Source organism: Rhinolophus sinicus, chromosome 15 (assembly GCF_057876585.1).
Source record: "Rhinolophus sinicus isolate RSI-liver-muscle chromosome 15, RSI-T2T, whole genome shotgun sequence".
NCBI classification, from domain to species: domain Eukaryota; kingdom Metazoa; phylum Chordata; class Mammalia; order Chiroptera; family Rhinolophidae; genus Rhinolophus; species Rhinolophus sinicus.
The window spans coordinates 44,876,028-44,889,895 of record NC_142515.1 but is presented as its reverse complement, the minus strand read 5'-3'; the positions used below and the strand labels follow the sequence as shown (position 1 = coordinate 44,889,895).

At 36.0% G+C, this 13,868-nt stretch overlaps 1 protein-coding gene and 1 pseudogene across 4 annotated transcripts in view; both read left to right on the top strand.

The window, feature by feature from the left end:
• The window catches only part of CTNNA3 (catenin alpha 3), a 1,445,036-nt gene that overhangs the window by 1,405,645 nt on the left and 25,523 nt on the right, over positions 1–13,868 (top strand). The gene's annotated exons all lie outside the window — the stretch shown is intronic.
• On the top strand, positions 75–1,002 carry LOC109447427 (syntenin-1 pseudogene; annotated as a pseudogene).

Sequence of the window (13,868 nt, the reverse complement as noted above, 5' to 3'; positions counted from 1 at the left end):
GTCTTCAGACACGTGCCATTTTCCTCCCTTCGGTTCTCGGAAGTCCGTGCCAGTTCCCGGAGGTGGCCGTGCCAGCGAGGTGGTTTCTGCGGCCTAGAAAAATCTTGCAAAAGTGTCTCTGTAACCATCTCTTGAAGACCTGAAGGTAGACAAAGTAATTCAGGCTCAAAGGGCCTTTTCTGCAAACTCTGCCAACCCAGCAATTTTGTCTGAAGCTTCTGCTCCCATCTCTCAAGCTGGAAATCTCTATCCTAAATTGCATCCGGAGCTCTCTCAGTACATGGACTTGAGTTTAAATGAAGAGTAGATACATGCAAATATGGCCCTGGTCCCTGGAGCACCAACTCAGGGGCAGTTGGTAGCAAGACGTTGTAGTATGAACTATATGGTGGCTCCTGTAACTGGTAATGATGTAGGAATGCGTAGAGCAGAAATTAAGCCAGGGATTCGTGAAGTCATTTTGTGGAAGGATCAAGATGGGAAAATTGGGCTCAGGCTGAAATCTGTAGATAATGGCATATTTGTGCAGGTAGTCCAGGCAAACTCTCCTGCCTGTTGGTTGGTCTGAGATTTGGGGACCAAGTGCTCCAGACCAATGGGGAGAACTGTGCAGGCTGGAGCTCTGATAAAGCACACAAGGTGCTCAAACAGGCTTTTGGAGAGAAGATTACTATTCGTGACAGGCCCTTTGAACGTACAATTACTATGCATAAGGATAGTACTGGACATGTTGGTTTTATCTTTAAAAATGGAAAAATAACATCCATAGTGAAAGAGAGTTCTGCAGCCAAAAATGGTCTTCTCACAGAACACAGCATCTATGAAATTAATGGACAGAATGTCATTGGGTTGAAGGACTCTCAAATTGCAGACATATTGTCAACATCTGGGACTGTAGTTACTATTACAATCATGCCTGTTTTTGTCTTTGAACATGTCATTAAGTGGATGGCACCAAGCATTATGAAAAGCCTGATGGCCCACACCATTCCTGAGGTTTAAAAGTCATGGCACAATGGAGACTTTGCTGAACTTCTCCAGTCTACTTCTTTGGCAACTTAACTTTACATTATGTACATGAAGCTTTCGAGGAGCCAGAGAGCATATGCTGCATGAGGACCTTCTAGCTCACATTATGCTGGGGATCTCTGTTTGATCTAATACCTTGTTCAGACTTCAAGATAGTCGTAGCCTTATCCTGGTTTTACAGATGTGAAACTTGGAAAAGATTTACTGACTTTCATAGAATAGTTCTCTACTGGAAACCAGATGCTTTTACAAGTCATTATCATTAGAATGACTGATGCAGGCTTAGCTTTGTGTTAGAACCTTTATCCTAGTTATCAAGTAGTGCTGTTCATATTACTTTAGTTCTATGGTACATTTGCATTTTTACTGTTAACCACAGTATATTTAGAATGATTGCTTTTTACATATTTTTTAAGCGTGTGTGTGTGTGTGTGTGTGTGTGTGTGTGTGTAGTGCATGTCTGTAAAATACCAATTAAATAACTCTGGTTTCATTCCATGTAAGCATTACACAGTTTATGTAGGTTGCAAGACAGAGTGTTTATTAAAATTTAACTACCTTCAATTAATATGATCGAACTGTCGCCTTAACTATGTTAAGCATCTAGAATAAAAGCCAAAATATAACAATTGCTGCCTTCTGAAACCCAAAATGCAGTTCTATATTAAACTGAAATGTACACTAGCCCAGTATGTAATTTAATGGTACATATTGAGCTATAGCATCACTGCTTAGTTGCATTTGATATTTTCTAGTCATTGTGTAACAGAAACTTCTAAAAGTTACTGGTATCATTTTCCGAAAAATGAACTACTACATTTAATGTAAAAATTATTATACTATAAGTGGGATAAACTTTTGACTCCCTTGTTTCATTTGTATATTAAGTGAAATAATACCTAATTTTGATATTTTACTCTTATCATTATGTAACCTTGCTACTTTGAGATGGTCTTAGACTGTTGCCCTGGTAATTGGTTCCATTTCCTGACTCCTCCCTGCAAGCGAAATAGCACTGACACTTTATGCTGACTTTTTGTGTATCCTGATTCTTTGTGGTTTATGCCTACTCTAATTAAATACGTATAAATTAGATAGATAGATAGATAGATAGATAGATAGATAGATAGATAGATAGATATAAATTTCCCTAGAATGCAAGGTAAAGTTTTTAATAATAAATCTGGAAAGAGCTGTTTGGATTGAGGAATAGTACCAACATAGACCCATAAACATTTTTCCTGCATAGTTTGTGTGTGTGTGTGTGTGTGTGTGTGTGTGAGAGAGAGAGAGAGAGAGAGAGAGAGAGAGAGAGAGAGAGAGAATAAAGGGTGGTGGTGTGTATGTGTTCACACATGTAAGTATAGCTTATACATATATGTAAATCATATGTAATATAGGCATATGTCTGTCTGTGTATGTAATAAAATTGAGTGCTTATTAATGCTAGCCACCATCCTAAATATTTGAAATGGATTTGCTTTCATAATCTTTACAAAAACAAAAACAAACAAACAAAAACACCAACTGTCTGATATATAGAAACTGAAATTCACAGATGTTGAGCGACTTCTCCAAGATCAGAAAGCTATTAAGAGGCAGGGCAGGATCTGAAACCTAGTCCTCTGATTCTAAAGGAAATACGTGCAATGCTAAGTTGTCCAACAGAAGGGCACCTAAGCTTTAGCAAAAATGGAACATTGAGCAGATTCAGGGTCCCTGTTTTGCACTTTAAGCAAAAGGAGTACTTTTCTAGGACAAGGTTCTTATTGTTCACTTCTGTGATAATTCTGAGAGTAATGATAACAATGGGAACTAATATTTATTGAGTTCTTAATGACTAGATATAATTTTAAATCCCCTACATGTATTAATTGTTTTATACACACAACAATGCTCTGAGGTAAGTCCCACTATTATCTCCATTTTATAAATGAGGAATTAAGGCTCAAGAAGTTCAGGTACAAGGAAGGAGATGTCTTTTTTCTTCCTTCTCCATCTCCATCCTCCAGTTCACTCTCATAGGAGGGGCTCTGCCACCCACAGTGTTCAGTATAGTGGCCTTGGCATCACAGAGATGAAATCTTCTTTACCTGTCTGCTGTTCACATACACGCTACCCCATATTTCCAGCATTGTATTCTGAAATATAACATTGTATGCTGAGTACTCTTAAGTCATCCTCATAGTCCTTCACACTGATTGCTTCTGCAGTGGCACTTGCAGCACAGCACTTTTAGAGCTCAGAAATATTACACCGATCCTCTATGAGCTCTTAGTCATGATCTTCCATGGAAAGGAAATTACCTGAAAGCATTTCTGCACATAGACAGTCATTAAAGTAAAATTAAAACAAGCATGCTGATGCATGTGTGAGTGTCAGACTTTACCTAAAAGTCATCACTGATTACTTATGGTCATGACGACATCCACTCATTTTACAGAATTGACCCAATCATAACCTTTGAACGTTTGGTCACTTCTGTGCTCATATCTTCCCTACCACTCAATATATATATGGCCAAAAAAATGTATAAACAAGAAAGGAAAAAAAAAAAAAACTCCATTAAAATTATGCTGATGGTAACCACTTTGAGCACCTCTTGTAATTGCAGAAGTCAAACGTGACTTGTATTCATCTTTTTATATCAGTGTACATTGAGTATTACAATTTTAAGAAAGTTTTTTCCTTTCTTAAAATGTGTATACATTTTTTTGGCACCCATATATATGTGAGTGTGTATGTATATTGATAGATGGATAGATAGGTAGATGGATGGATGGATGGATGGATGGATGGATGGATGGATGGATGGATGGATGGATGGATAGATAGATAGATAGATAGATAGATAGATAGATAGATAGACAGACAGACAGATAGACAGGTCTGTCTGGTTATTACTATACTTTTATTACCTTTACTTGGTCTCTTTTGTGTTTTAAGTAATTACTGGAGTCTATGAAACAAGTCTCCCCTTAGTACCATTTAATTTAATTAGATCTCCCATTTGAGCTCCTGCTGAGTCAATATTTAGTTCCTTGTCTGTATCCATGGGACAACCTGAAACATTTCATATGCTAGCTAAATGGCTTACTATGCATGGACATACGAGCTGAATGCCTTTATTTGCAGTCTCTCTCCCTGGGCAATATCCAGGCTGCTACTAAACTCCTCTGCTTTGCCTTCCCACTTAATTGTTCTCCTCCATGGTTTACCTAGCAATTCTTTTTCCTAGATGATAAATTATGATGGAACAGAAGGAAGAGCAACCCTCGAGTCTTACTAATTTTGTTTGTAGAGCCCTTTCTCTAATGTAGCATTTTCAGATAGGTCCATTATACATCTGCTTCTCCACCTGGGACCACCAGCCATGCCAGGTACAATGCCATAATTTGCTTGGGAGTGAGCTGCAGTGTTCACCTGAAGCTGAAGCTGCATAATACTGAGTTTAATTCAGTATTATAGTCAACTATAATTATATATATATACATACCTGTATGGTCACAGGATGTGGAGTACAGCATAGGGAATAGAGTCAATGGAATTGTAACAGCTACATACGATGCCAGAGGGGTAGTAGATTGGGGGAGGGGGGTTATCACTTTGTGAGGGGTGTAAAAGTCTAACTATTACATTGTTTTATATGCCTGAAAATAATAAAATACATAAAAATAAAAATAAAGAAAACCGAAATGACATGCCACTTCAAAAAAGAAAACAAACAAACAAACAAAAACTGGGGAAGTGATGAATGAAGCTTCAGAACAACCCCAGTTTTTTCCCACTTTAGAGGGGTGAGGGTAAATATTTGGACTGTTTGTGGTCTATATTGGGAGAAGTGATTTGAAAGCTGGGAATGATGGTCTACTAATTCATACAAGAGACTTAAGAATCTGTTCTTGCCAACATTTTGGACTTTAAAGAGCTTCTCAAGTAAAAAGGATTTTGTTTTAGCCATGATCTCTGAGGACAAGGGAGTTTGCCTGAATATAAAAATACACACATACGTACATACACACAAAACTTAATTTTTTAAGAAAGGTAAATTAGTGCTTAATTTTCCAATTTAAAGTATAATATAACAATGTAAGAATAGGTAATTTGCTAAAGCCTCATTATAAGTAAGACACTATGTTCTGTATACATCATCTTTTGTTATTAGTATCTGCCTAGTATGAAAGTTTTCACTCCATTTTACAAATGGGCCTGTGTCTCAGAAGTTCAATAATTTGTCCATGTTCACATTCCTATCGTAAAATGAAGCCAAGGGGAGAACTCAGGTCTTTCTGAGTCCAAAGTTCACTCAGATGCTTTGGAAAGAGGTTCTTGCTCTATAAAGAAATCGAGTCATAAAATAGGGACCTGTCCATGATGCCTATACCCTCTAGGGCTTCTATGTTGTTCGTATCTGTTGGTCCATGAGCCAATGTAAATGGAAGTCCTGATAGAAAGATGCACTCTGCCAGTCTAACCTTCACCCTGCGGGCTGCATGCAGCAGGAGGGTTTGATATAAGGTCATTTGGAGATTTTGGTTTTCCTATATTATTTTAGAATATGACATTATTTCTCATTAGGGTATCCCATCACTAATATTTGAGAGTATATGTGCAGTTATGATTCATATAGATCTCTGTATTAAGCTATCAACCTAGCATCTATAGCATGCTATTTAAAAATAACATTACTATCACCAATAGCAAAAACAAGGACAGTAGTTAACTCTTACTGGGGCTTGTTATATACTAGAGAGTATTGTAAGATTTTTACATGTGTCAATTTAATCTTTAAAATAATTTTATGAGACTGCTGTTACTATCATCATGACTTTGCCAATTAAAACCTGAGGCAAAAATTAAGTAACTGACCTTGGAGGTGACATAATTAGTATATGATGGACCCAAGATTCCAATCTAGGCTTTTTGACTCCAAAGCTTGCACTCTTAACCAGTATGTTCCAATGTCCCTCAATCTAAATATTCTTTAGGTAAATGAATAACATATTTTAGCTTAGTGTTGAAATTCATCTCTTCTAAATATATTTTTAGTTCTTACTCTCTCACTTCTCCCTGTAAGAAGTTCAGATTAGAAGACATATTGGTGAGGAGAAAAGAAAAAGAGAATGAAAATAAATGTGTATAGATGCTTCTCCCTATTGAAACTCTACTGTCAGTGGCAGTGTCCTTGCTCTCATCTTCAAGCTCTAATGCATGTCCAACTGCCCTTCAGGCCACCAGAGAGCCTGCCCTTCATTCTGACCGTATTTCTATTTTAATGATTTTAAGATCGGCTTGCTTTAATGAAAATTGAATGGATGAGTATAGTTTTCTGAATTCTAAGTAAAATCTACTCCTTTGACACTTAGAATGATCCACCTATGGCAAACATGTTTTTCCTTCTGTACTATCTAAATAAATAAACAAAACAGAACAGGTTATGGCAGTTCTGGGGTAGGGATGTACGTAAAATAAACATTCCGTGTTAAAATGGAGTGATCCAGAAATACTATTTCTCGAAATAAGTCATAAACAAGTTTTGAGCCTTTCCCAAATGTGATTTTTACCCCTTTACATTCTGCCAATTGTTGCAAGTAATAAACTTTTTTTTTAAATTAAAGTTTATTGACAATGGTTAGCAAAGCTACATAGGTTTCAGGTGTACAATTCTGTAATACATCATCTATATATCACATTGTGTGTTCACCACCCAGCGTCAGTTCTCCTTCCATAACCATATATTGTATCCCCTTTCCTGTCATCTACCACCCTACCCCCCTTAGCCTCTGGTAACCACTAAACTATTGTCTGTGTCTACGAGTTTTTGTTTCTTTATTTGTTTGTCCTGTTCCTTTGTTTTAAAACATTTCAAGACTCTTTAATTAAGGTTCAAGCAGGTGGAGCAAACTACAATCATATTTTGGGGGAAATTTTAGAATCAATTTAATAAAAATATTAATACAAAATGGGAGGTGGAGAGTGACAAATTATTTTAATTTGTAAAGCTCTTTAGTCATGCTTAGCACATAATCAGCACTGTTTACTGTGCATTTAAATTACGTAAACATTAGCTGTAAGTTGTGACTAGATTTGTGTTCTTGGGAAAGACAATTAACTTCCTTTTCTAGTCTATAAAATGACAATTTCAATTTCATATATCCCATAAGATTTGTTTTGTTTTGTTTGCAGGTATAGATGTGATAATAGATATAAAAATTTTTATATGATAATGGATCCATAATACGAGTTATTTTAGAATTCATTATAACCGTGATAAATACTTTATATGTAACATGAATTAAGCAAGAAAAATCTAATGGACACTCTGAGAAAGCATACTACCATGTATAATATTGCTGTCTTTGTGAAAAGCGTTCCAAGTTTCACAAATTAATTTGTGAATAGGCTATAATCCCAAAATTTGATTGGGATTCTTGGAGTGCCAGTATTTTGCCATATAAAAAATTGCGATACCTAGACTATGACCCCTAAATCAGACAAAATTTGTTCCACTGCAGGGGTAGGTGCCAAGTAATCTAAATTCTGCTTTTGCTAAAACCCCATGTGTGTACAACCAAGGTCTCTAAGTAAAATGAACTCACATATTTTCTGAATAAATATTCATTACTCTTCCATTTGTGCCAAATTCCATCTTGTCTGTTCTAAATGATACATTTGTCAGAGGGGAAGTATAGGTTGCCTAACAAAATCCCTAACAGCACCTTAGTGTATATTGGCCATGAATATATAAAAACATAGAGTAAAACAATATATTTTGCTAGCTTTCTGGTATGTTGGGCTGAGGCTGAGAGTTGTAAATGTCCATGCTGTACAGATCATTCATGTTTTAGAGTAATCTGGGGCTAGGTAGGATCAAATATAATACTATGTCTCAATTACTAGCTGCCCAGTTCCCTATTTTTATAAAATAATATTGAGTAGGACTTTTAAAATTTCTTCTGGTTTGGAAATGCAAGACGTAAGTACATTCCGTGTTTAATATTGCAGTCCACCTTTTTATTGCCCCACTTCTTACAGATAGAAATGTTCTTTATGCATTAAGGGAAATATTGAGTTCCGTCAACTTAAAATTAAATTATAAACTAGAAGTGAATGTCTTTTCTTTGGTTGGAATAGTCTGTTAATTATTAATTTAATCAGTTAGTAGGTGCTCAAATACATTTTTTGATCAACAAAAACCTGTTGCCCAATTCCATTTAATTTTTTTTTTATATGAACAATACACAATTCCCCACCAGTGTAGTTCAAGTTGCCCCTTTATTGATCAGGGTAAAAGGCTTGCTGTCCAAGTTACTTTTGCTCAAAACACCACCAAATTGTGTTTCATTGCAAATAATCGTATTAAAGCAAAATAGACCCTGTAGTTACCCAGTTCATCAAATAATAATACTCTAGTGTATTCTTGCTTGTTTATATTATCAAAACTACATTACAATAATAGTATTTTGAGAACCTAATGTATATGTAAATAGGTGGTATTTTGTTAATTGATATGTATATTGAGAATTTGGAAGGATTATAGCTTCCAGGCTGTAATTCTGAGTGTAGACTCAGAATTGCATTAGGCTAGGATGTAATTATTCTAGTGAATGACAAGGAGAGGGTAAAATATTCATACAGGATTATGTCCTAGACATCTCTGTTAACTCAGGAGAATATGTAGCATGTGGGATGTCCTAGTCAGCTCAGGCTGCCATTACAAAATGCCATAGACCAGGTGGCTTAAACAATAGACATTTAGTTTTTCACAGTTCCAGAGGCTGGGATGTCCAAGGTCAAGGTGCTGGCGGACTGGTTACTGGTGAGAGAGTATTCTCTTTCTGTCTTGCAGTCGGCCACTTTCTTGCTGTGTTCTCAGAGAGTAGACAGAGTGGGAGTGCGAGAGAGAGAGAGAGAGAGAGAGAGAGAGAGAGAGAGAGAGAGAGAGAGAGAGAGAGAGAGAGACTATAGCTCTTCCTCTACTTGTGAGGACATTAATTTTTTTTACCAGGAAATGACAGTTTAAAGTTCTTGTCTTCATGAAGGAAAGACTCCAACAATCAAGAGACAGAAATTTGTGCAGCATGAACAGCAGGCGTTTATTAGTAACAGAGAGTACACTCTGAGACATGGTGCCGGCTGACAAGGAAGCAGCCTCTCCTTACATTTCAGGAAGGCTTTTATTTCTATGGGTAGAATTTCCTCCCCCTCTCCCTTCTCTTATCTCTCTTTTCCCCCTGGGGTACCTAGTCCTCTGGCATTTAGCAATGCATTTATTTTATTTTATTTTATTTAGGAGCATGTGTAAACACATCCCCATGGTTTTTGGGGCATGTGTAAACACATCCTTTGGGGTATGTGAAAACCTGTACATGATGGGCTAGTAAGGTATGGGTGATCCTGCAAACAGGATGTGTACTCTGATAAGCAGAATGTCTTCCTCCCTTCTCTGGCTTTTAACAATGCATTTCTTTGATTTGGAGGACATGTAAGACAGGAATCCTGCTGGGCAGCTGCCAGGGGTCTTGACCCAGGTAGGAACTGCAGCAAGGGGCTTTCTAACCGGGGCTAAGTTTCTCCTTCTGCTGCTCATTTCTACCTACCTACCTACCTTATCATGAGGAGAAAATAATTTCAGGAAAGGAATCTTGTCACCTCTCATAATTTAAAAGTGTCTGTGGGACAACCTAGAGAAAAAGGTAGTAATTAACACTTAGCACTGTTAAAATTGATGGGACCTTAATAAATCAATCCAATCCATATACTGCAAAAACAAAGAAATTTGAATACAGAGAAGTAAAATAAATAGGATACAATTATTCAGCAGACAAAGTGAACATTAAACACTTAGTCTCTTGACTTGTGGTTAAAAAGTTCTTACACTAGTCTATGTTGGCTTCCAGTTACAGATCAGAAGTCAGAAAACAATTATGAGGAATCTAAGGGGCTAATTTAGTAACATGCTGGCAGGGAAAGAGACTCTATGCCAAGCCAGTGAGCTTCCCGGCAATAATGCCTTATCGGCCCTTGGATCTATATGGAATTAGTTCAGGGTTCTAGGGTAAGAAAGACCTAAAAGGTGTGGATATGTTGGACACTGCCATAAAGGTTAAATAAATTTAAGGCCAGGGTCCAGGAAGATCATTAGATGAAATCTTTGGAAACTTCATAAGTTTATAAAGAGAAATATTGTAAGTCAGACATCTTCTGTCAAGACTTGACCAAACCCTTTAAGCCTCCAATCCTCTTACTGCCTACTTAGTGCCAATAAGCAGTGTCAAGGTTACAGAGGTGACCAGTCATTTCATGACATCGGTCATGTTTTACATCATCTGCTTGACATAGATAGGGGAGCCAAATTCTGCTGAGAAATGCAGAAGTAATTATATATGGTCTTTCTGATGCCATTAGGTTAAACACAGACTTACACGTTTTGATTTCAGGTGATTTATGAAGCATATTTGATTTGAGTATCAAAGTTAAGAAAGTAGAACAAAGCTTTAATGGAGTCAAATACTCCAGAATATAGCATTCAAATAAATTCACAGGGTTATGCATTTTCCAAACTCATCTCAGGAATTACTGTGTTACTTCAATTAGAGCACTTACTGAGATTGCTCATGACCATTGTTTACTCTACAAATATCCAGAAATTCCTTGATAGAGAATTTTTATCAGTGGCTTTACTTCTTTCTCTCTTTCTTTCTTTCTTTCTTTCTTTCTTTCTTTCTTTCTTTCTTTCTTTTTCTTTCTTTCTTTTAACGTTCTTGGTTTCTATTAGGTAACATCAAAAGAGGCTGTAAAAGTGTTTCCTTTCAATATAGGACAGTAAATCTGAACCTGCTTTGACTAAATTAGTGTTTCCTTTCCACTCATTATTTTGGTTATTCTAGCATGACAAACATGCATGCAACATGTCATGACTTATTAGTCCATGAAATCAAAGAAAATGATAGTCATCTCTCTAGGATCTTTTAAAAATGTAATCATCACTTAAATGTGAGCCGATAACCAAATAAAGTAAGTTTGGTTTATTCTACATCTTTACTTTCATATCTCTGTTTTCCCAGTAAGGATCAGGGCAAGTAAATAGCAGTTCATTATTGTTATGAGAAAGGAACTGTGAGTAGTTGGATTGGTGGAAAATAAGGTTGGCAAAGTTATTTGAGAACATGACATACTCAATACTCATGACTTTATTCTATGGTTATTTGTGCTTCATTGGAGTTTGTCAAACAGGAAAGTAATTATCAGAATTATGTTTTAGAAAGATAATGGTGTCTACAGTTTGGAGAGTGCATTAAAGAGAGGGGGGAAACTCCATGCAACTAATGAGAGGTTATGTCAGTGGTTTACATAAAAGGGACATTGACTTGAATTAAAGAGGTGGATGTAAAGTCTAAGAAGGGTGTTTAGATTTAAGAGAGATTAGGAAATAACATGAATACATTTTGGTGACTGAGCAGAATAGGCACAGATTTGGGGGCTATGATTTTAGTAGTTAAACTACTAATCTAGTAGTTTATATCTAGTGTATACTATGTGCCCGGTAGTCTTCCAAGTATTTAATATACATATGTAATATATAACCTATTTAATTACCATGCCAATTTTATTAGATGTAATTATTATACTTGTTTTTCAGATGAGAAAACTGAGGTACACAGAGATTAAATAAATCATCCATGTTAACTCAGTTAATAAGTGAAAGAGACGAGTTTTGAACATAGGCCATTTTCTTCTAAAAAAACATGGTTTTAATCACTGTTAACCATTATGTTTTCTACCTGAGAATGTGGGCAGGTGTGGGTTGCATTTGAGGTTATTAGAACACATTAATGTGTAAATATCTAAGAGGTAATTGGACATGTAATAATGGAACCCAAAAGAGATATCAGGGCTGAAGTTACAAATGTAGAATGTTTTAGTTTATAAGTCCTAATTGAAGTTATGGGTATGTCCAAGAAATGATGCAACTTCTACTGATCCAAATGAAAGTAGTGGGGAATTCAAAATAAATTAATGGCTTCAGAAACCTCTAGATGTAGTCCCTTTCAAAATGTTAAAATAACTTTATTGTTTCATGACTAAATTTATTTACATGATTTGTATATATTTGAAACAGTTATTTGACCAAAATATTTGGACATTAACACTATACACCTGCCCTCTAACTGCATTAATCCTAGATACAAAGAGCTAATTTAAATACATTGAAAATACTAATCAGTATTTACTTATTATCGAATCTAGACTATCAGAGTAGTATCAAAATCCACTTGTAAACACTCTAATGAAAGTTTTACTGTTGTTATAAGACAACTGGAAATAGTCATGTGTCCTAGTGAATGAACATTTTTGACAATAAATTATTGCTCCTGGGGCCAAGATGTATCCAGGTATCTAGATAGAGAAGCAGGATCGATACTTTATTTTCCATGCTGTTGTAAAACTTAATTATTTGAATTCTTAGCTATCTGTTCCACAACTCACCTCCCTTCTTTGTCAGTTCCAATAAAATATGCATTTATGAAGGCTGAGCTATAACTTTGTTGTATCCTTAACCATAGAAGTTCACCCACTGGAGATATTCCTAGGGTTCTATTTTCAGTTCAAAAGCTTTTCCATAAATCGCAGTGGATGTTACCCACGACCCTGAGATATACCCAATCGTTTTGTTGAACTAAAAGAACAAAATAATTAAAAACTATGAAATGTTAGCAACAAGTTTAGGGTTACTTGAGCTGCATTGTCTACACCATTGTTAAGGAAGGCTTTCCTTCCATGCAATAACATTTTGAATTAAAAAATCTATAAAATGAAAAACAAGCATTTTCAATTTGCTGAAGTTCTGTCATAGGATAAATTATCTTGTCACTTCTGCTTAATTTGAATAAAACAACACAATCAGACATAACTACCTTAAAAGAGCACAATTTAGAAACATGACATGATTATAAGTAGAACAATGAAATAAACAAAATACAAATGCAAGTTAGTATGAATTATCCTCATAGAATTGATAGATTTATTTCTGCAAATTCTGAAAGTAAAGAGAGCCTAGCAAAATGCATATTATCTTCTTGCAAAAATATTATTTATTCTTCCTTTGAATGGTATATACATTTTTGAAGAATTGAAGGTATGTTCAAAGATGTATTCTTATGACAAAAGATGAGCGTTGTAGCCCAAATTTTCTAGGCTTGAACAACCCAAGTGCTATGTATAGTATTATGTTGACAGAAATAACTCAAATTTTAATTGTACAACTCTTGTGACTTCAACAGCTTATGAGAATGTACTGGAGGTGTATTCACATGTGCTCTAAAACAAATATAATTCTCTGGCATTGCTACTTCTTCACTTGACAGTCTGTTCCCTCTCAGTGATGCTGTGGTTCTATTGAGTGGTAAGGTATCCAATTTTGCAATGCTAGGTCCCAGTCTCTGCTCTACAAAGTCACACAGCTCCCTAAAATGATTGTCTTTTATTGGTCCCAGTTGATGTTACTCCAGGTGAAAACTCTGACCCCTGGTACTGAAATAAGCTCTTTCACTCCCAAGTGAGCTTGCTTTTGTTCCTTTATGCAACATTTGTGCCTTGACCTCTTTCCATTCTCCAAGAATTTATTTCTTTATTTCTTTTTTTTTTTTTTAAGGAGGGTGCAGCTCACAGTAGCCCATGCAGGGATCAAACCAGCAACCTTGGTGTTATTAGCACCACACTCTAACCAGCTGAGCTAACCGGCCACCCTCCCCGCAACTCCCATTCTCCCTGAATTTTATCCTCTCCTTTTTCAGTGACTTCTTTGTCCATGTTTTTATGTTTCTTTCTCAGTTATG